This window comes from Podarcis gaigeae, assembly GCF_964106915.1.
Source record: "Podarcis gaigeae genome assembly, chromosome: 1".
Taxonomy (NCBI): domain Eukaryota; kingdom Metazoa; phylum Chordata; class Lepidosauria; order Squamata; family Lacertidae; genus Podarcis; species Podarcis gaigeae.
In genome coordinates this window covers 36,085,026-36,109,239 of record NC_139678.1, presented here as the reverse complement: position 1 = coordinate 36,109,239, position 24,214 = coordinate 36,085,026, and the positions used below count along the sequence as shown (strand labels likewise).

Below are 24,214 nucleotides of genomic sequence, written 5' to 3'. Positions count from 1 at the left end.
GGGCTCTGAAGGCTAGCCTAGAGAATCATCAGAGGATGCACCTGAATATGTTCTAGAATTAAGGAGGCAATGTGAGTAGTGATATTGTACTTTACTAGCCACAATATTTTTGAAAAAAATTGATTACAGCATTATGGGAAACCCTACACTCTGGACATAGAATGGGTTACTCCTTCTAAAGAAAACAAAGAAAACCATCAAAGCTTAAATATGGTGCTTCAGGCTGATTTAGCCCCATTGACTAATAGCAGTAAATCCAGATTAACATTGTCTTGTCTGGGCTGTGGATTATGATTGCAAATGGAAATGGAGTTAATGAGTGTGTATCATGAGCTAGCTGCATCCTTTCTTAGTCAGCTGACACAAGGATAAACCATTGACCATTGCGTTGTGGAAAATAAGCACATAATTAATGCACAGTGTAAAATTGAACAGCTAACAGATGGATTAATTACAGACTGATTGTATGTCTGTATATATGTGTGTGTGTGTGTCACTGCTAACAAGAGACTATGACAAAGTTATTTTGAGATACGGATTTGATTTTGCAAAGAACTCAGGATATTTGCGAGGTTACTGAAAACTGTGCTTCCCCAATGAAAGTGTTAGCAAGCAGTGAATGATTTAGAGTGTGCCTAATTAAAAACAGATACCCATACATAAAGACACAATGAGGGTAAACAAGTAGCAGAGACCAGATTTGTTTCTAATAAATGTGGAGGCAATCACAACACAATGCAAAGACTCCCAGCACAAGGGGCAAAGTATCAGACATGCAATAAAAGCAAACTCTTTGAGAGAAATGTGTTTTCCTCAGCACAAATTGAGAATAGAGACAAAAGCAAAATACATTAATGAACATGCAGCTGTAAGATAAAGGCCTGATGATGGTGATGGTGGTGGTGGCGATGGTGGTGGTGATGATCACGCAGAAACAAACTTCTTGCTTGATTCTTCCCCGCGAATGTACAAAACAGGACTTGACAACAGATTGCTTTGTGACACTGGGAATAAATGAACAAAAATTGAATTTCAAAACAGATCTCAACGCTGAATGCAGCATAATCACACAGCCAGCAGAGACAAAAAGATTAGTGATTGCCCACTGTTAGCACTGCAAATTAGGCTTGTTTCACAAAACAAGTCCGTGCTACAAAGCTATGCTGGCATGACAGGGTAAGGACAGATGCCACTCATAGTCTGAAAAGCAGCAAGGCAGGGAATTTCATGTGCAGTTGGGTTAAAGAGGAGTTTGCAAACACAGATAATCCAATCGGTCTGAAACCTTTCTAGCAGTAAGAACAGAAGAGACACTCTTCTTGATAGCACACTATACGGAACAATAACTCATTGGCTTCTTCATGATCCCCCACATTGCATGGATGTATCTGCATTCAGAGTGTCACATTATGGTTTCTAGTTCTGCACTTACGCCATAGTCATTAGGACCCATGCAAAGCATTAGTTTTCAGATGCAATAAGTAGTAGATAGAAGAGAGCTTCAAAGATTTAATGGTTCACAATGACCTAAAAACGCATAATGTCATTGTACATAAATATATTCGCGTACACCCCCCCCCCCTTATTTTCTAACCCATTAACTGAATTTGGTATCCTTCTCAAAGTTATGACAAAAAAACTGCCTAAACTCAGGTAATGCAAGTTCTCTTTTTAAAATTATGTTTGTATTTTGATCGCAATCAGCATGTGCCAAACATTTACCAATGATGAAAAACTCAAGCAGCAGGAATCTCAAACTCCAAAACTTGGACCTACTTTTGTTGTTGATTATACCATAAAACAGTGAAGCATTATAGGATACACGTTGACTGGAAAGTTTGCTTGCTAACAAGATCCAAGGATATACATATATGTTCTATAGGACGGACGTCTTTAAAGTTTCTAGACCTGAACTCTCCTTTAACCCCAACCTGTGACAAGGGACCCACTTTTAATATTATGTATATCAGTTACTCTGTCTGTCTGTATGTCTCTTTTTCCTTTTTCTGTCTCTCTCCATCATTCTCCTTGTATTAAACAGCACAATCATAGACATCTACTTGGAAGTCTTACTGAAGTAGTACATACAGGAATGTTATTGGTGTAGCCCACCTTTATATTACAGTAGTACCTCTGGTTAAGTACTTAATTCGTTCCGGAGGTCCGTTCTTAACCTGAAACTGTTCTTAACCTGAAGCACCACTTTAGCTAATGGGGCCTCCTGCTGCCGCCACGCCGCCAGAGCACGATTTCTGTTCTCATCCTGAAGCAAAGTTCTTAACCTGAGGTACTATTTCTGGGTTAGTGGAGTCTGTAACCTGAAGCATATGTAACCTGAGGTACCACTGTATTTATTGGTCATTATTACATCCCACCCTTTCTCCCAAAAAGGAACACAGAGAAGCTAGCAACATAAAACAATGCATTAATCATAAAAACATATAAAACATCAAACAGATCCACATCCATAAAAATAGCAGCAGATACTACCTACCTAACACCAATCGCACCCAAAAGAACTGGGCAAACAGGTGAGTTTTCAAAATGTGCCTGAACACAGCTGAAGTATAACCTGATTTAACTTGGGGCAGACTTCCACAGACATGGTGCTACCACTAAGAATGCCCTGCCTTGTGTGACAATCCTCATGTGACCTTAGATCGGGATGCCAGCAGCTTCTGCAACTTCACCCACCACTTGAAAACTAACGTCGTAAATCAGAATCTTTCTTTTGTGTTCATATGTTTCATTCAGCTGCATCATGGCTAGTAATGTCTCCAGCATTCAGGGCAGAAGCACTAGGCTGTTATCAAATTAAAGATTACACTGGCTGTCCTGCCTGGAAATCAGACTGGATAGATGATAGATGATAGATAGATGATAGATAGATGATAGATATAGATAGATAGATAGATAGATAGATAGATAGATAGATAGAGATAGATAGATAGATAGATAGAGATAGATAGATAGATAGATAGATAGATAGATAGATAGATAGATAGATAGATAGATAGATAGATAGATGATAGATAGATAGATGATAGATAGAGATAGATAGATAGATAGATAGATAGATAGATGATAGAGTGAGTGAGTGAGTGAGTGAGTGAGTGAGTGAGTGAGTGAGTGATAAAAATTAATAACCCACGTTTCTCACTCCAAGGGATGTCATTCAAAGTGGCTGGTAAAGCAAAAATAAATAAATTATAAAATCATGAAAACTGAAGTAAATAAATAAATAAAAATAGCATCACATCAAAAAAAAGTTGCTATAAGACCAAAGAGAGCTAGAACAGAACTAAAAAAACTTAGTTGTCACAGCAAAATTAAAAACTGGTCGGGAAGAAATGTCTTCAGGTGTTGGCAGAACGCAGGCTGAAATGCTACGCAAACAGGAATGCAAACTCTGAATCTTTTTGGCATCATTCAGACATTGTCCTAATAGCAAAAAAAGAAAATGAGGAATGAAACTTGAAGGTAGGTTCACTTTATATAGAAGGCTGGTGTATTTGATGGCTTGCATATTTGTAAATAAGTTAAATATTATCAAGGGTGGTCCATAGCGCAGTGAAGAGCATCTGTTGGACATGCAGAAGGTCCCAGGATTAATTCTGGGTAGGACTCTGGGAGATCCTTGACTAAAATCCTGGAGACACATTGCCAGCCATGGACCAATTCTCTGATTCAGTATAAGGCAGCAGCTCCTTGTGTTACTACAAAATTCCAGAAGCTTACAGTGATCTCTCCTCCCAAAGAAAATCAAACACAGAAGAGTGCTGTCCCAGAAACATCCCACCACTTGGGGTGCCAAGAACAAGGAACAAGTTTTTAAACATTCTGGGAAATATCATGTCAACAGAAATTTGCTTACGCAATTGAATTTCTTCTGCCTGCAGCCTACTGTGACATCAGATCTTTTCAGGAGGGTCTTCCAACCCCACAGAGCAAATTTTGGATGCATGGGAAAGAGCAGGATCAGGAAAGGAAGAGGAATTTCTGTGTGTCCAGTTTGCTCACTGACAGACGAAACCAGATGTCACCCTGCTATTTTACAGTTCCAGTAAAAATCACCAATAGTGGCTTCAATTGACTGTACAGTGGTACCTCTGCTTACGAACTTAATTAGTTCCGGAAGTCCGTTCTTAACCTGGAACCATTCTTGACCTGAGGTACCACTTTAGCTAATGCCGCCGTACCACCACTGCACAATTTCTGTTCTTATCCTGAGGTAAAGTTCTTAACCTGAGGTACTACTTCCGGGTTAGCGGAGTCTGCTTGTAACCCAAAGTGTTTGTAACCCAAGGTACCACTGTTTTTATTCATAAGCCTCCCTACAATCTCTGGTCTGTGTGTGTATGTGTATGTGTGTGTGTGTGTGTGTGTGCTCATAAATAAATTGATAAGTAGAATGGTGAATAGATAGCACTCAAGTCAGTGAAAACTGACCCAGGATTTATGTCAGTGGAATTAATTTTTTCCAACCTTTGACCTGAATGAAGTTTTTAAAAGAGGGGATTTAGGAGAGAATCCATTATCCTTATTGCCAATCCCCAAACCTGTGTATCAGTAACTCTACAATGTGCATATATTTCAAGAAAGAAAATGGTAAAAAAGAAACCTTCCCTTTCCCATTTTATTTTTGTTCCACTAACCCTGCAAGCTAAACATGTTCCATTTATTTTTAAATTAAGTGAAAATTAGCCAGGTGTGTTAGATAAGCTTTCTATACACAGGTCTAAATATTGACAAAGGGAGATGTGTCACTGGAAAAATCATCAGTCTAGCAATTATCACGTTAGCATGTTAAGTAGGATAAGATGTGAAACTTCCAAATGTGTCAATACAGATTATTTCATTTCCACCAGTTATCAGCTATACTGTGAACATCAGTGCCTTGATGTATACTCAGCGGCAGGTCACCTCCTGCAAGCAAATGCTCTCCACGCAGGAGGTGGAATTGCTGGGGTCAGACTGAAATCATGAATGTTCTGCAGCCCCAAACACAATGTCAAGCAGAGAATTATTGCAGAACATACCATCAAGCAGGCATGAAGTAATCTTCATCCAATCAGCCTGCCTACCACTGTTTTCTTTAATGAATTCTCACCGTTTCCGTATTGCATTTTAAAATGTACATCCTCACTGCCCAGTTGTCAGTCACATCATGTTTGTTAGTTATATCATCCTTTGTGTTTTTTCTTTCCCTAGAGTTGTTCGTAAGTCTGTGTAGAGCAGATAAACAGTGAAGAAATGAAATGGTGTGAACAGTTTGCTGCAGTTTTCTCCCTACTGCTTGGGAGAGAACATTCCAGGGAGAACGGGCTGCCCTGCCCAGCTATAAGTGAGGGACTCGTTTTGCACTGACATGATTCACTGGCTGCGTACACCACATGCATTTAAAGCACATTACTTCCTCCAAAGAATCCTGGGAACAATAGGCACCAACTCTATGGTACCAAAGTATGTGGGGATAGGGCTGAGCCACCACAAACTTGAGGGGCCGGGCTTCCCCACAGCAGTGGAGGGCCTCACCGAGCCTCACAGTCTCAAACCAATGCGCAGGAAACAGGCCCAAGAAGGGTCCTTCAGACCTGGAGGCAATCCTACCAGAGGCAGCTTATAGCTACCATTTAACCTATACTGTACAGTGGTACCTCAGTTTTCGAACGTCCCAGAAGTCAAACGTTTTGGTTTTCGAACGCCAAAAACCCGGAAGTAACTGCTTTGGCTTCCAAACACTTTTCGGAAGTCGAACAAGCCACGCGGCTTCCATATTGAGTTTTCCGTAAGTAAATGCTTCCATAAGTAAATGCTTCGGTTTTCGAACGTTTCAGAAGTCGAACGGTCTTCCGGAATGGATTACATTCAAAAACCAAGGTACCACTGTAGCATGTAGCCAGCTTCAAAGACAAGATGGATACTTGGTGATTAAATGCCCCAAAATGCCACATCTAAAATGTGTTTATTAGGATGAGGACATGTACACAATTCCCAATGATTCTCTCATTTAAACACACACACACATACACACACCCGGGCATGGAGAATAATGAAAGCACACAGCCAAGTTTGGGAATAAATGATCGTTAAATTAAATCCTGCAACGATAACATTTGAGCTCTCCATGCACAAGTTCCAAAAAAACACAGGCAACTCTGTTCTTTTATAATTACTAATTGTGTGGCCCATTACTTTTTCACACATCCTTTGAAAGAATATAATTGAGCCAAAAACGAAAGAGTATGGTTTAGTTGTTCAGATTCCCTAATTTTGCAAAATCAAACTGATGTGCTTTCAGAACTCCCCAGAGATTTTGCCCATCTATTTTCCATCCCAAAAAGCAAATTTGGGAGCAGGTAATGCACCTGTCCAGAATCAGGGGTGGGCAGAGGTGGCCACATTCTGAGACTTGGTGTGTATTTGGCCCATCCTCTGCCACAGACCCTCACAAATGCACCAACATTTAGGAGAATAAAATCCCGTTTGGATGGTTGGATAGAAATCTTAAATATATAGAAAAAGCACCTGCAGTGTACAGTGGTACCTTAGGTTACATACGCTTCACATTACATACGCTTCAGGTTACAGACTCCGCTAACCCAGAAATAGTACCTCGGCTTAAGAATTTTGCTTCAGGATGAAAACAAAAATCATGCTCTGGTGGCATGGCGGAAGCAAGAGGCCCCATTAGCTAAAGTGGTGCTTCAGGTTAAGAACAGTTTCAGGTTAAGAACGGACCTCTGGAACGAATTAAGTACTTAACCCGAAGTACCACTGTGGAGGCTGCTAGTTACCAGGTTTTTAACATCCCTGTGGAAAGGAAGAAGAGAACAAGCAAGGCAGGCAAAGACAACATCGGGGCCCGCTCCTTCCTCACAGGGAGAACTGATACCAACTGCGAAGGAAGTAGAGTGTGCATGCAAAGACAGCAGCCACATTTACATCAAACATTTAAAAAACAGTCGTACCTTGAAGGTCCAACAGAATCCGTTACGGAAGTCCATTCGACTTCCAAAATATTCAAGCCAGGCCTTCCAATTGGCTGCAGGAAGCTCAATCAGAAGCCGTGGACCCACATCGGACGTTCAGGTTCCAAAGAACATTCACAAACCAGAACACTCACTTCCAGGGTTTGGCGTTCGGGAGCCAAAACGTTTGACTCGCAAGGTGTTCGACTTCTGAGGTATGACTGTATTATGAAATCACTCAGGGAATTGTGGATCTGGGAAGGGAATAAGGGTCTCCTAACAACTCACAGCAGCCTCTACAAACCACAGCTCCCAGGATTTTGGGGGGGGGAGCCATGATCGTTTAATGTGGTATCATAGTTCTTTAAATTTATGGTGTGAATGTGGCCAAGATCAGGGCCCACTCAAGTCAAACTGTTCCTCCCCAACCCCCAGGGCCAACTTTATATTTTGCACCATCTATTTGTTTGGGGTTTGAAAATTGCAAACCACCTTAGGTGACTTCACAGAAAGCTGGCATATAAATGCAATCAATCAGTCAGTCATTCAGTCTATGATCTGGTAACTGCTTTCTCAAATATTGATCATTTCTTGTGGTGATTCTTGTGGCACATGTGACCATCTGGGTTAATTGTTATTTTTACCACAACTAACTCAAATTCAGAGGCACACTTGAGGGGAATAAAGGTCTCCTAAAAACTCTCATTGCCCTTAATAAATTGCAGTTCCCAGGGTTCTTTGTAGGAAGCCATGACTGTTTAAAGTGGTATGATGATGATTCAGATGTGTATTGCAGATGGGGCCACTGCTTGATATTTTAAAGTGATGTTGCAGTGAAGATTATACATGGGCAATTGACTACATCGACATAGCATTTAGGATGGAGGAGATCATGTTCACATTTTAATATGAATGTATTTTCATACTTCGCAAAACAGTACGTGAAGCAAAACACAGGTCTCCTTTGCCATTTGCGCTTCTCCAGATTTTGTGGTGCAGCTCTCCAACCAAAGGATGCGTACAAAACTGCCTAGATTAGTGGAAAGTGTATGCAAAACTTGGTGCATGAATGAAAATAAAAAATGCATTCTGTTATTCATATACAACGCAGAAGAAAATATATGGGAATTTTTGTGTGGCTGTTTAATGAAAAATTCAGGAAAGTATGGGGAAATGAGGTGAACCAAACATAGGACCTGAAAAAGGAGAAATAGAGAGAAACCAAAACTGACAGATTCATCCATCCCTACACAGTATAACCCTTGCGTGTTTCTGTGACCCTATGTATGCCATTATATGTATCTTGTATCACTGTCTAAAAATATAGATGTTTTTGCAGCTAACTCTATCAACACTCGCCTGCTGTTAGTCCCCCAGGGTATTCAGAGGCATGCTGACTCTGATCCTGGAGCTAGCAGCACTACTAGAAGCAGCAATTAATAGTCTTATCCTCCTTGACTTTGTCTAATGCCCCCTTTTAAAGCCATCTAAGTTGGCTTTACACTTCACCTTGTGGTAGTGAGTAGCCATACTTCATCCTGTGGTGGTGATTTCCATTGTCTGCTTTTTGGGAAGAAGCCCTTCTTTTTCTCTATCCTGAGAATAGCTTTGGCAGATGACCTCAAGTTCTAGTACGAGAGAGAGAGAGAGAGAGAGAGAGAGAGAGAGAGAGAGAGAGATTATCTATGTACAGTAGTACCTCGGGTTAAGTACTAGTACTTAATTCTTTCCAGAGGTCCGTTCTTAACCTGAAGCACCACTTTAGCTAATGGGGCCTCCTGCTGCCGCTGCACCACCGGAGCACGATTTCTGTTCTTATCCTGAGGCAAAGTTCTTAACCTGAAGCACTATTTCTGGGTTAGCGGAGTGTGTAACCTGAAGCGTATGTAACCTGAAGCGTGTGTAACCCGAGGTACCACTGTACTTTTTCTTCACCATGCATAATTTTACAAATGTCTAGAATTCCCTCCTTTCATTACTTGTCCCCCCCCCCAAAAAAACACCTAAAATTCCACAAACATTTTAAGCTTTCCTCACAGAGGAGGTATTTTGACCCCTTGACCCCTTTGGTTTTGGCCTTGTTCTGCACACCCTTTTTCCTTCTGTGAAAACTACCGGTATTTTTCATTCTCCTAAAACTGGATACTCCTGTTTTGTGAGGAAAGAAAGCAGCCATCAAATTCTGAGTTAGGGAACGTTTTTAGGGAGCCCATTTTAGAGAATATATTATAAAGATAACCCTACTCTTTCCCTTTGGAAAACCCCAATATTCCAAAACAGCTACTTCACCCCTCCACCACCTAATTTAGCTAAGGGCCTGCTCTTGCTTCTCATAATGTTTTTTTTCAAGGTGTTATTGAGAAAATGTAGATAAGACTGGCATTAATATTGTATACTGAACTTGTCTACTTGTATATAAAAATGCTGTGAATTTTTTTTAAAAAAAAAACATTTTAAAATATATGTAGAATTTGCCATCAGCTCACTGGCCCCATCTAGTGTCTCATTGAATCAATTTTATAATGAATGATTTTAGAGTGTTGTTTGTGCTGTACTTTTGTACTGTTTTATTGTTGTTAGCCGCCCTGAGCCTGGCTTCGGCTGGGGAGGGCGGGATATAAATAAAAAAAAATTTTATTATTATTATTCGCATAATGCACTTAAAACACACTTAAAACCTTATATTTGCAGCTGTACAGCTGAGTCTATTGTGGTTTGTTTCGCTCCCGTGGGAAAATGTGTGCTGTGCAATAGCCAGGTGAAGACCACTTGAAACAGCCTCTGCATAATAATAAAATGGTGGTCATAAGAGTGAGTGACTTGCAATATTGGCCAAGCCCATCTCACTGCTATAGCTTCTTGGATGCAGTGTGCCACTTTTAGAATAGTTGGGTGATGACACAGAGACTGTCCATGACTGGGGCAATCAATACATCCATACAAGATACACCCCGCTGCACACCTCAGGTTCCATATTAAGGAGCCACAACGCAAATAAGGTTTTAGGCAGGTTCAGTATCACAACTGTAATGTGTGAACCTACCTAAAACCAGAAGTATCAAATACCAGCATATCCCACAATTATGATGCAATTTAAATACAATTTTTTAAAAAATGGAACTCTAAATCTGCATTAAGATTCTTAATGAAGCTCAGGGCATTAACTATTGAGCAGAATATGGCCTCCCAAGCCATGGAGATTTTAGGCAACCGTTTCTCCTGTGTTAAAATTTTAAGAGTAGTTACCATAGCAACTGCTAGACACGGCATATGGTATGTCTGCTACCTCTGAGATAACAGAGCAATTTCTAAAGAATTTACTTTACAATATGGTGTGAACACTTGTACTTTTTACCATTTTTCCAGAGTGTTGTATTAGGTACTGTTGTTCCTTGACATACTCCTCATGCTGAATGCTCATTTTGCGGCTTTCTTTCATACTAAGCAAAACAGTTTCTTCCTTTTCTTTGTCTTTCTTAAACTTACTATAAATACAAAGTGATATATGAAAAGATTATGGGCCCAATCCACTGGAATCTTCTCTTGTGCCAAATCAGTAATATTCTTGCATATCTTCCATGCATTTCAGTGGGGGTAGATTGTGGTCTATGTTGTTGGGGGGGGAGTTACTGAGCAAAATAGATATCTGTTTCAAGAGGAACTGAGCAGGACAAGCAAACAGTCTCTCTTGTATTGTGGATTTTGAGGGGGTATTGAGCTACATGGGAGATACTGGCTGGGATGTTTACTGCTATAAGGATTAAGTGGTCTTTTTGCAGGCTTTCCACCTATGTTCCTTTGAAACATAGCTAGAAAGGGGCAGGGAACCTTGCTTTCAATATTCAAAGTTCAATTATAATATATTATATGTGTCGGCTCAGCAACATGACAGCACAGCATACAGTGGTACCTCAGGTTACAGACGTTTCAGGACGCTTCAGGTTACAGATTCTGTTAACCCAGAAATAGTACCTTGGGTTAAGAACTTTGCTTCAGGATGAGAGCAGAAATCGCGGGGCGGCAGCGGGAGACCCCATTAGCTAAAGTGGTACCTCAGGTTAAGAACAGTTTCAGGTTAAGAACGGACCTCCAGAACAAATTAAGTCCTTAACCCGAGGTACCACTGTATTTTCATTGCAAAGGTAGGGAAGACAAAAGGCATTTTATCTTGTGCATTTCTTTTTCAAGCCCCACCCACCCCACCCCCTTTTTTAAAAAAAAGACTATTACAACTTTCTATGATATGTTCCATCCAGTATGTTGATGCATCCTTTTCATTGTCCTAGATTTGCTGCTTCCCAGCTTCACTGAATGATCCTCTTGATGTTTGGGGAGATTTAGTCCTTATCTCGATCCACTTTCCCTATATCCATCCCACCATCATATGCTCCTGTCATGCCCCTTGTTCTCTCCCTTCCTCAGGTAAAGAAGAAAAAGGAAATAGCCCCAATTTCTCCATAAGAGGATGATTCATGACACTGATCATTTCAACTGATCGTCTTCCTACACTCTCCAGTTCTATCCGTCAGAAACCCATGCAAAATTCTCAATGTGGAAACCCCACTGAGAAGCTAAATTATTTTTCATTTCTTTCATAGCAAAACCCAGCATTGCTGCACACCTAGACTTAATTTTGAAATAGCTAACTCTTCAGCTCCTATCTTTAATACAGATACGGTATCTGAATCTAACAATGCGCACCTGAATTGTGATGTTTTATATAAGTAAACCCAACCTGCTACAAAGGGAAGAGATATTTATTTATATATGCCACTACCATGTCCCGTGTTTTGTTAGCCCAAAAATGGAAAATGAGCAAAGTCCCAACTAAACAAGATGGGCAACTTAAATTGATTGAATATGCACAGCTTGCAATCTTAACATATAGAAAAAGAGAACAAGAAGAACATATGTTTAAAGAAAATTTGAAAATATTTATTGAATATATAGAGGAAATTTGTGTTTATTTGAAAATGTGGGCCGCATTAAGATAAATTCAACAGTGTAAATAAGTTTTCATGGATGTAATAATGGAATACTGAATAGTTTAGTTTATATAAAATATGCAGGGATTTGTGTTGTGCAAAATGAACCATGGAAAGAGAGGAGGGGAAGTCATTGATAATTTAAGGTTGTTTAAGTGAATATTCTAAAAATGTAAAACAGAAATCTAATTTGAAAAACTGAAACTCAAAGGGAAGAGATACAGGTTTTCAAAAACACCAAGGCTACTTCCAAAAATGGCAATCCCATGTTGAATACCCTCTACTGGTCCATAATATGCAATACAACTTAAACGTTCCTTTGCATTTTCCTTCACCGGTTCCACTGTCAGTTCCTGAGAGGTGGAAACATTGGGAACTCAGTGTGGTACAGGCATAACAGGAGTGTTGGATTGGCTCCACCTCAGCAGCCAAAACACACTGAGTTTTTCATGCCTCACCCCGCTATCTCATACTTTGGTAATATGGCCCTGAGCAAGAACAAAATTTGGCACCCCCTCAATATTTCTTACTTGCATGCCCTCCTCCCTCTCACCTTCTGTTTATCATCATCATCATTCATCATCATTATTATTTTGATCAGTGCCCTGTGGCTCAGCTCCCTGTGGGGGGATTGTAAGGTAAAGGTAAAGGTAAAGGTACCCCTGCCCGTACGGGCCAGTCTTGACAGACTCTGGGGTTGTGCGCCCATCTCACTTAAGAGGCCAGGGGCCAGCGCTGTCCGGAGACACTTCCGGGTCACGTGGCCAGCGTGACATCGCTGCTCTGGCGAGCCAGAGCCGCACACGGAAACGCCGTTTACCTTCCCGCTGGTAAGCGGTCCCTATTTATCTACTTGCACCCGGAGGTGCTTTCGAACTGCTAGGTTGGCAGGCGCTGGGACCGAGCAGCGGGAGCGCACCCCGCCGCAGGGATTCGAACCGCCGACCTTTCGATCGGCAAGTCCTAGGCGCTGAGGCTTTAACCCACAGCGCCACCTGCGTCCCTGTGGGGGGATTGTACTTGCCACCATAAATCCGGTTCTGCCGTAGTTATGCTCAAGACTGTGAAGGCAGGTGAGCGATGACCTCCTGCCTGTGCTACACTGCCAACCGTTGATATAGGCTTTCAGAATAATGATGTCAAGACTCAAGACACAGGTTAAGGGGCATTGGACGTTCCAGAGAGGAAGGAGAAACTCAATACAGGCCTTATTTTATGGCAGCCGACATATGTTTCTTATGTGGTACCGCTCTAAGTCAGTCATTTGCCTTGGACCTGTGCCTTACAGCCTTCATGCGATGCATTAATTTAAAACCCTCTTCCAGTTTTGAATTGTGTTCATACTCTGCAGCTGACAGCACACGAGTGAAAGATGCACACGCAAAAAGTAGCAAAATGCAAGCCCAATTGCTGTAACTTGTCTTAAAATATGAGCTGAGCACGTCATGTTTGCTCTCAGTGTCAATGTTCCTTCCCAAGGGAATCCGAGGAAGCTTGAAGCCGATGATCTGCAGCCGGTATTTTCTTTTTTATTTTATTTTTATAAAAGAAAATAGGTAATCTGAAAGAATCGAGACTCTAATGACTTTGAACTATGACACATCTAAAAAACCGAAAGTCTTATCCAAACACTTCCATTTCCCCCGAATGCTTTTAACGCCTACATACATCATTTGGACAACTCTGAAGCGAGGCACTGAGCATTAGAATAAATGCAAATACAGCTACATTTACCGTAGAAACGCAAAGGCTGTGACAAGCTAAAAATGCAATAAAATGTGATGTTATGTCTATTCGCTTTTTTCAGCTCTGATTCCTCTAATACTGTGAGTCACCATACCTACCACAATCTTCATTCTTGGTGCACTGCAGAGCTATAAATTGTTTCCCATTTTTTATTATGAAAGCAGCCTAGACACTAAACTCTGCACCCAAATAATCACTTGATTGAAAGATGTAATTCTTAATAACAACAATAAATGTGGTGCTGGTCAGGGATCAAAAACCTACAGCCCTCCAGAAGTTGTTTTATTATTATTTAATAAATTTCTATTCTACCCTTCCTCCCAATAGAGCTCAGGTATCAGGATGCTGTCAGCGGCTCCCAGCTGGTTGCCCAGGATAATATAAAGACAAGGAAAAGATTCTTACCATCCTTTTTTTATTTCAAACGTTACAGAGAGAAGCTCTAGAACCCAGCCTCTTGGATAATGGCATCCTGAGTGAATCTCCACCCCCTTCTCTCCCACTTTCTCATTCGTCATTCACCTTGTCTCTTCTACGGGTGCTACTATGTGCCCTCTGTCTTTGAGCTTTTTGCTCTCCTACTTTTAAGGCTTGCCAGGTTCTGGGAGAAGGTGGGTCTGGAATGCTTTCTAATGACAACCAGCCAGCTGCTGCTCCGGCTCTGCCTGCTCCTCCTCTTCCATTATTTCCCAACTTTTCCCCTCATCTCCCTCTGAGCTGTGACCTCCCACAAACCCCTGTTGTAATTCTAAACTGTCATTCTCTTCCTCCTCCCTGGAAGGGTCAGGATGTGGAGGCGGTCTCCACCATTCCTCCTCCTCTGCCCAGTTCTTGACACCAGGGCAGCAAACAACAATGCAGTGAAACAATCTGCTTAAAAACAACATAAAATAATATTTAAAAACATTTTAGGGAAGTTTTTAATGTTTGATGCTTTATCACTTTATTATGTTGTTGTTGTTGTTGTTGTTGGGAGCTGCCCATATGGGCAGGGTATAAATAAATTAACAACAAAGGGACATTGGAAGCTGCTTCACTTCAAGTCAGACCATTGAGCCAACTAACACACTATTGTCTGGCAATGGGTTTCTGGGGTTCCAGACTAAGGTTTTTTGCATGGCAAGTAAATGCTCTACCACTGATATGCAGCCCCTTAGTACACTCACAATCACCAGAGATTTTAGCTACACAGTTTGTCTTAACATTTGTAAGCTGCCTTGATTATATTCTAGAATATCCAGCTAGAAATTCCAGAATTGATTACCAAACAAATACATTTGAAGGATTCTTTTAATGATCACAACTGAATGCTGTGATGAGAGGACATGAGAGCTACAGAGTCCATTTGCAATTTGCCCTTTGCACATTAACACACAACACAATTCCACTTCTTCCCTGTGGTTGTATGCATCAGCAAAAAGTGGCAATAAAAAAATACCCTGGTCAAGTGGGTAATATTCATCATTCTGGTTTCCTGCAACCAGAAGAGCTACTTCACACATTGCCCAAAAGTGGCAACAGGGAATACAAAAATGACAAGCATGCATTTTATTTCGCCGTGCTTCTGGGGCTAGATCTATACTGATTGTAAAAGTGCTTTTTTAAAAAAGTTATGTAGCTCTCAATGCAATTTTACATTGACGATTTTACATTGCTCTACAGCACCCTCTGGTGTCACACGTTTATAACGCATTTATAACATTTTAACTGATCGGTATAGATTAGTCCTGGGTCTCATATAATTCCTGTGTGCAGCTGTAGCCACCTAAAGGGCACACAAATCCAGCTGTGGAAAAGTGACTTCATGCCAGATCAGCAATGCATGTAAATGTTATTTCCACTGTGTAGTGTGATGGCACTATGGGTGCTTCAAAAAAGCGTCTTCTGTGTGACTTGTGCATGCAAGTTTTTTTGCAACGACCACACTAAGTTGTTGACATCCAAATACAAGTCCATAATTCTACCCCACCCCACCCCTTTTATTTGGATCAAGGATCAACTTTCCAGGAAAGATAGACAGATAGACGATAGATAGATGATAGATAGATAGATAGATGATAGATAGAAAGATAGATATAGATAGATGATAGATAGAGATGATAGATAGATAGATAGATAGATAGATAGATAGATAGATAGATAGATAGATAGATATAGATAGATATAGATAGATATAGATAGATAGATAGATAGATAGATAGATAGATAGATAGATAGATAGATGATAGATAGATAGATAGATAGATAGATAGATAGATAGATAGATAGATATAGATAGATAGATGATAGATAGATAGATAGATAGATAGATAGATAGATAGATAGAGATAGATAGATAATGATAGATGATGATAGATGATAGATGATAGATGATAGATAGATAGATAGATAGATAGATAGATAGATAGATAATACAGTGGTGCCTCGGGTTACATACGCTTCGGGTTACATACGCTTCAGGTTACAGACTCCGCTAACCCAGAAATAGTGCTTCAGGTTAAGAACTTTGCTTCAGGATAAGAACAGAAATCATGCTCCGGCAGCGTGGTGGCAGCAGGAGGCCCCATTAGCTAAAGTGGTGCTTCAGGTTAAGAACAGTTTCAGGTTAAGAACAGACCTCCAGAACGAATTAAGTACTTAACCCAAGGTACCACTGTAATGACTATTATTATTATTATTATTATTATTATTATTATTATTTATTTGTACCCCGCCCATCTGGCTGGGTTTCCCCAGCCACTCTGGGCGGCTTCCAACAAAGACCCAAAAATACACTAAAATGTCACACATTAAAAACTTCCCTGAACAGGGCTGCCTTCAGATGTCTTCTAAATGTCAGGTAGTTGTTTCTCTCTTTGACATCTGATGAGAGGGCATTCCACAGGGCGGGCACCACTACCGAGAAGGCCCTTTGCCTGGTTCCCTGTAGCTTTGCTTCTCGCAATGAGGGAACCGCCAGAAGGCCCTCGGCGTCGGAACTCATGATAGATAGATGACAGATAGATAGGTTGCCAATGAGCATTTACAAATTAAATCCCAAATCTAAAATCTTAAAAGAACAGAAGCCCTTTTCCCTTTGAAATATAGTCACATTGGTTATACACTGTATAAGTATTCTGACTATAGAACAGAACATAGTTTAGATATAGGATATGTGGTGGTAGTTTTGTTAACTGTCAGCTGGTCTACAGATTGTGCTACTTTATCAGAATGCTATCCACAACCACCTTGGAAAAAGCTCCACTGTACACACCCTGGGCCTTTCATCTGAGTAAACTCTCACACGACTGCGCTTCAAGAGATCGAAGAGAAACTTCTAAAACATTGTGTGTTTTCAAAGGTAGACTAGAACAGAATACTAATAACACTACATACTTGTATATGCATGAATTAATCTCATTTCTATCCCTTTCCGTATTCTTTTCTTCCCAAACCTGTAATATGTCACTACCCTTCGAACAGGTTAATCCCAGGAGGTCCCGTAACTGCAATTACTGCATTTAAATATTCCACATATCTGTCAAGATTCAAAAGTATTCTGTGGTGTCAGTTTAAATATAAATATCTATAATTCTAGTTAATCACCATCACTTTTAGTCAGTTTTGAAAACTCGTTTGATGTCTATTTTGTGCTTGTGGCCGCCTGCCGCTTAAGGTTGCAGCTCCTGCCATTGATTTATTGGTTAAGAAGTTACCCAAAGCAATTCGGCAAAACAACAGTGTTCCTGTACAGACAGTCCAGAGCTTTTCACAGAAGTAAAACTTGTCAATGTAATTTGTCCGCCTAATCGTTGGAGAAATTGCTCTGCTTTTTAGATATATATAAAAAGCTGTAAGTGAGGCTGGAGTTGTTATACAAATACCGTATACCAGACTCTCCTTACAGAAACACAAGCTTTTCATTCAGCTTGCCTTTTTGCTTCTAAAGGACCCCCTTTTATATTTACCAGCAACGCAGAGGCTGTCGATACCTCTCCGTCGCCTTTGCCTTTTGAAGCAAGTGCCGATTCTATACTTGTAATGACATCTTGTAAATGGCCTGAACGGCCGTGCAACAGAAAACAAGCATTTGAGTGGTTTGTGGAAGCTGCAGCCACATCATTTTGACCAGAGACGTGTCACAAGGGCACCGTGTTTACCTTTAAACTTAGATGTGTTCATGTGTCTACATTTATTTATCCTACTTCAATAGCCCTTGCAGCGCAGATGAAAGTGCAATTATTTTTGCAACAATGAAAGATTCAGGGTGCCAGAACTAATATCCTTGTGCCCAGCAACCATAACTAGCACCAATGAAAAGCACTTCAAAGCTTTTAATCTCCATGACAACCTACATCACATTCTTCAATAAAATACCACTTTACACAAACATACCCTTTATGCACACCTACCATGTGTTCATAAATATCACTTGCATTGCACGCCGAACAACCTGTTCTTTAGTGCCCTTGACTTCTTTTTCCTCGCAAAATTAATCAATCAGTTGCACAGTTCAAATGGAGCTTAATTTTATGCTCTTATGTCTGTGGTTCACCTCAGAATAAATCAAAGAAACAGATAGTGAAATTGGACAGGCCTATAGGTTTCCAATGCAAGGCAGGGGCAAATCAGGCCTAGGATGTGGGCTCAGCTGAGAAACCGGACAGCGATGTGACCTTCCCCTCTCATTCGAGTGACAAGGCAGCATAACTGGTAGCAAATTGTTACGGTATTTAACAGAACATCCAGCATATGGCGGCACAAATCCATTGAGATTAACTTTTGATTTAAGAATAATGAGACTCAATCTAATTTCTATCATTAAGTAGTAAAAGAACCTCCCTGTCTGTAAGTCTGCCTGCCATATCTAAATCAGGTTTTTTCCCTGGTTCTAGTTCTAGTCTCAATTCCCCCATCTCTCCTTTCACTGCTTTATTCCTGCCCTAAATTCAATTCCTACCCAGGTATTCTGGAAACCTACACAACCTATTCTGGAATTGCTACAACAATTCCTTTTTCTACATACTGTACCTGTTAAAAGATATGGGGGCTCTCTCTTCTTTTGCATATGTTCAATTTATCACTTACCTTGGCTACTTTTTAAGTTTCTCATAGTTTATTAGGGGAACTGGGAATTTTAGTGAAACTACAATTGCCATGAATCTTTAGGGGACGTTATGTGCTTTAAATGTGTGCTGAATGTGCTTTAAATGTATGGTGTGGTCAAAATCTCTTCAGCAAGGGAGATCCAGGAAATGCATCACATTGCTTCCAATTGCTCAGCAGTGATTAAGTGACTAAGTGAGCAGCCTTAGCAACAGCAGCGTCTCTGTATCTGCCTAATAAACCTTAGGATGGTGCCTCCACATTTAGCTTTCTAACTTTCGTCTGTGTGACTCTTTTTAAATGAAAGCTATGAGGCTGGGATGAACCATGAGGATCAATTATAAAAGTTGTACCCTAAAATGAATTTAATTCGCTTTTAGTCCACCTGGGAATTATGGAAGCTACTTTCAGAGATTTTTGAACTAGTTCAGTGAACTTTGTCTAGGAGAAGCAGTCTAAAAGTATAGACCATCACAAAAATCCTAGATCAGTGATGGTGAACCTTTTAGAGACCGAGTGCCCAAACTGCAACCCAAACCCACTTATTTATCACAAAGTGCCAACATGGCAATTTAAGTTGTATATCTCATTTTTTTCTGTGTGTTTCATGTTTCTTCTTTATGACTGCTGTTGTAATAAATAATCCTTCATAAAATTTATGGCATTACATTCTTCACTAAATTATCTTTCTAATGATATATAATTTTATGGTATAACTCAGTGCTTTTTTTCTATAAAAAAAAATGTTTAGGGGGTACTCTCATTTTGACTCAAGAAAATCACCACCAAGGAAAAATAAATACAGTTCAAATCAGGAAAAATAAATGCAGTGAATTTCTTCTCCCGTTAAATTCACAAAATTTTAAGGGGTATGCGTTCCCCTGTGTCCCCACAGAAAAAACACACTGATATTACTCCAAAACAAAGTGATGTTATGAGCCATCAAACATCGGAAATACATTTTTTCCAGAAGGTTCCACAATTTCGGGCACTAGTGTACATTGGAGGGCTGTACTAAGAGCCACCCTCTCCCAATTTTTAATATGAGATAATAATGATGATCCATGTGTGCACATACAAATAAAAATAAATAAATAAATAAACAAACAAACAAACAAACAAACAAACCCAGCCCAGATGGGCAAGGTATAAATAATTTCTTGTTGTTGTTGTTAGCTGTTTCTTCGGCTGCCATTTGATCACAGCCTCCACAGAATGAATTTCTCTGTAGGCTTCTGCGGGAAAGTGCAATGAACATGTAAACCCAGCAGCCCCTTCTTAGGCTGCAGGCTTTATGTGCTTAGTGACCTAGGAGTTAAGGCCTGCCAAACTCAAGGCGGCTTACTCTCGAGTAAGAAAAACAGACTGGCGGGAGCCCTGGTGCATCAAAAGTCAATGTCTGCTCAGTCCCTCGCTCGCTCAGCAGGCCCTGGTGCCGCAGGCTTTGGATGGCGCGCGCAAGCCCTCCTCTCCTCCTCCTCCCCCACAGAAGCTACGGCCCTGCTGGGGCAATGGCGTGCATGCCCACAGAGAGGGCTCTGAGTGCCCTCTCTGGCACACGTGCCATAGGTTCCCCACCACTGTCCTAGATCATAAAAGAGGGACCCTGTTATAGAAGTCTAGAAATCTACCATCTGCAATTCAAAAAAGAGACTTGACTTTGCTCTGGATGTAACTGGGACAGCCAGAAGTTCTAGAGCAGCAGTTCCAGCATAGGAGATATGCTTAAGCATGAGTCTCTCCTAGCCATATATCAGGCCAAATCAAGCATCCCTCTATTATCTGCCAGGAGTTAGGAACATCAGGTGTAAACCTGAGTGAAAATGCATTCCTGCAATTTGCTCCCAGCCTATAATAGGAAAGAAACTCAAGCCCTACAGAGAGTCACTCAGAACCCCTCCAGACTGGCGTTTTGTTGTGGATGTATTCTGCAACATTTTCTTAGGACTTGACACAATAATAGTGCATTAGTGGTGGATTTATTGTGCTTTATTACAGTATATGTTCTGTTTCCCTAGTGTTACCACATTATTGCTGCAACAAAATAGTGCAGTCTGGAGTGTTCCCTTTTCAGGATTTGAACTATTCCATTTCGTTATCCTACTCCCTGCCCTATCCCACCCCCAATCCATTTCACATACACACAAAACAGCCAATCAGCATTCTGCATCTACTGAGCATACTCTCTTCTTCTCACTGGTCTCCACCCCTTTTGTTTTGTTCCCCCCCCCCCAATAGGTTTCTACCCTTGTCAAATGCAGGGTTCCCCTTCTGATAACTGCCTCTTGTGAGTTGATAAGAGATTTCTCTACACAAGTCATGGCAGTCACAGCCTGAATGTTAGAAACAGAGGAAATGGTGACAGCATCAACGTATGCAAAAGAATGATCTTGACACATGTGACTGGTTCTAGCAGAATGGGAATGACCATTAAAGAACTCCTCTGCTGAAAACTATAAAACTTTTTGATAGGCAACATGCATACTTGCTTGCATGTCCGAATGCGCACACACAGTTCCTTATCCGTCAAGTAATCAAAGTCTGCTTCCATATTTGCATCTCTTCTGGATTGAAGCATCTAAATCATTTGCCTAAATCTGATTTTTAGAACATTAAAAAAAAATATTTACAGGGAAGGATTGTACATAGCTCAGTGGTCAAGCATTTGCTTTATATGCAGAAGATGCTAAGTTCAGTCCTCAGCAGCTCTCGGTAACACTGGGAGAAACCCCATCAGAAACCTTCGGAAACTGCTCCTCTACATTGATCTGATTCAGTATAAGGCAGCTTCCTATGTTCCTGTCTTAAAACTTTTTAAAAGCCAGCATAATGTACAGATACATTCAACACATTGCATTGACCTTCTAGCCTAATTTTAATTACCATACTGCACTGTAATTTAGAAAACAGTAATAATGACATGAAAACCACGGTTGGGGGGGGGGGGGAACTCCTAACAAATGAGGGGGGATGAAAGGCAGAACTTCAAACTCCCACATTCTGCAACAGAGGCACCCTACTCACAGAGGACAAAACCTCCAGCAACCACTTCAGCAACTGCCTCTGAAACGCTAGCAAGGACTCATGGGATAGAATTCTTCAAAGTCCCTAATGGGAAAAGAAGCCCTGTGACAGCACCACCACAGAACTGAGTTGTTGTTGTTTTTTCAAAGTACCACACAACATAGCCAAACATCTACAACGGACAGTAAAAGGCAAACAATCAACACTATCCCAAATAACACTTGGTAAAGTGTAACATCTAGATCAGACCCCAACGATAAGCATCTTTTGTGGAATATCTTTACAGGAACCTGACCCTTTGCTTGAGAGAAAGTCATATATAGGAGAGAGGTTTTATACACACACAAACACACTTAATGTTTAACTATGGCTTGCATTGCGGAAGTGGCCCCTAAATCAAAAGATCCAGTTTTCAGGAACCCACTGCTGACATTTACAGGACCTTCAATTAACTAATCAAGCCCTTTCTTACCTCCTTTTTTCCTGCCTTATTATAGTGCCATGGGGGAAAAAATTATATACTTTGCCTCTTCAGAAATGGGCTCATTCTTTTTTCAGCACTACCTATGGAGAACAAAAAGTTTTAGGTATGGGGTGAAGATAATGCTTGAAACTATAGTTTCGAGCTATATATAATTACTTTCAATGGAGCAAAATCATAATGAGAATAGCTTTATTGTCATATTTTTCACTAGTGGGTGTGAAGAGTGATTTAACTTACAGGTACTGATTATGTAATTGTATTGATATAGGGCACACAGCCTACTCTGCCTCATGAATCATCTAGACTGACAAGAGGAGGTGTAGGAAACCCCACATGCTTTTGGCTTCACAAAGGTAGAGAACAGCTTTCACAGCGAGTTCTTGGTCACAGATAGGCATGCAAGAAAGAGAACATGTCGGTTCCGATTGGTGCAATTTTAGAATTTAACCAGAAGAAGTAAACCACCACATGTACAGTGTGGCTATCAGAGGTTGCCAATGGTCCAAACAGAAAGATATACATTCAGCTAAATTGAGCCGACAGGTGCTCCTCAGTCAAGTACATGGACTGAAGGCTCATAATGCAGCCACCTTGCTCCAGAAAAGAAGGAGTTTGTGGCCAGTGCCTGGACGGGAGACGATAGCAGTGTGTATATTACTGCTTACTCTGATTACAGTGCACTCCCACCACTGGTGTTTGAAGCCAAGGACTACAAAATGTTAACCACTCTCCATTGGTATCTTCTCAAGAAATAATCCCGTTTGATGTGCTTTCCTTCAAACTAGTTTCCATCTGATTTGAAAATGGATGCTGCGCTTAAACGCTGTGTGCATTTCATGCAGCCATTGCACATGCACAGATTATATGCAGGTGACAGTTTCAGTGAACTGGCGTTTGGCACAGGAAAACAAATTAGGTTATGAGCATAAGGTCAAAACTTTCCGGTGTAGTGGTTAAGAGGAGTAGACTCGTAATCTGGGGAACCGGGTTCGCGTCTCTGCTCCTCCACATGCAGCTGCTGGGTGACCTTGGGCTAGTCACACTTCTCTGAAGTCTCTCAGCCTCACTCACCTCACAGAGTGTTTGTCGTGGGGGACGAAGGGAAAAGAGAATGTTAGCCGCTTTGAGACTCCTTCGGGTTGTAAAAAAGCGGGATATCAAATCCAAATTCTTCTTCTTCTTCTTTGGTCTGTACAGCAGCACAAGACTGCAACTTAAAACACAGCTGAAGAGAAAAGCCTCACCATATTTCGAGCTGTCAATGTGTACGTAGCTTACTTGGGATCTGTATGTAAACGACTTCATGGAAAAAAGAGGATTATAAATGCATTTTATAATTTTTTCATACTTTACATATGCCATGCCATAAACCGAAAAGGAAAGTCTAGCACATGAGTGAAAAATGGTACAAGAATTTCAGCCGGCTGAATGTGAAAAGGGAAACGGAACCAAATGCGCTCAGGTTGTCCATTGGTGCACATCGCCAAAAATAGAATAATATGCAAGACTCAAAAAGAGGTCAGACAGCTTCCACACAATCTGGATATTTTCCAATCAAATTTTCAGCTTCATTACAAAATACTATATGAAAAGGGAAGCCCTGAGGCCATTAACATAAACTGAGAACCTAATGACCGAAATGAGAAAAGGTGAAAAAGTTCTGATCTAAAAAAAAACACAATTTTTTAAACTAACTTTTGGCTCCATGAGAACACTTATGAAAGTATGGGAATCAGACATTGGTAAAAACAATTCAGGTTAATGACTGGAACAAATTTTGGGAAACTTGCCCATTGAAATCAGTATCCAGCTTTTTTCAAGAAAACACACTCAAATTACTCCACAGGTGGTATTGCATGCCAAGGCAACTATCTCAAATGTTGTCATCAATACCACCATTATGTTGGAGAGGCTTCAGG

The 24,214-nt window shown here is 40.7% G+C and overlaps 1 long non-coding RNA gene across 3 annotated transcripts in view; it reads right to left on the bottom strand.

Annotated features, from left to right (window-relative positions):
• Positions 1 to 792: 792 nt before the first annotated feature.
• The window catches only part of LOC310846719, a 39,337-nt gene continuing 15,915 nt past the window's right edge, over positions 793 to 24,214 (bottom strand). For 2 of the 3 annotated variants that reach the window (XR_014565516.1, XR_014565517.1), the window contains exons 3-4: positions 8,481 to 8,599; positions 793 to 1,004 (exon numbers count right to left, since the gene is read on the bottom strand). This is a non-coding gene — a long non-coding RNA (uncharacterized lncRNA). Of the gene's footprint in view, positions 1,005 to 8,480; positions 8,600 to 22,283; positions 22,376 to 24,214 lie in introns of all 3 variants that reach the window. The other variant, XR_014565515.1, reaches the window with a different exon arrangement.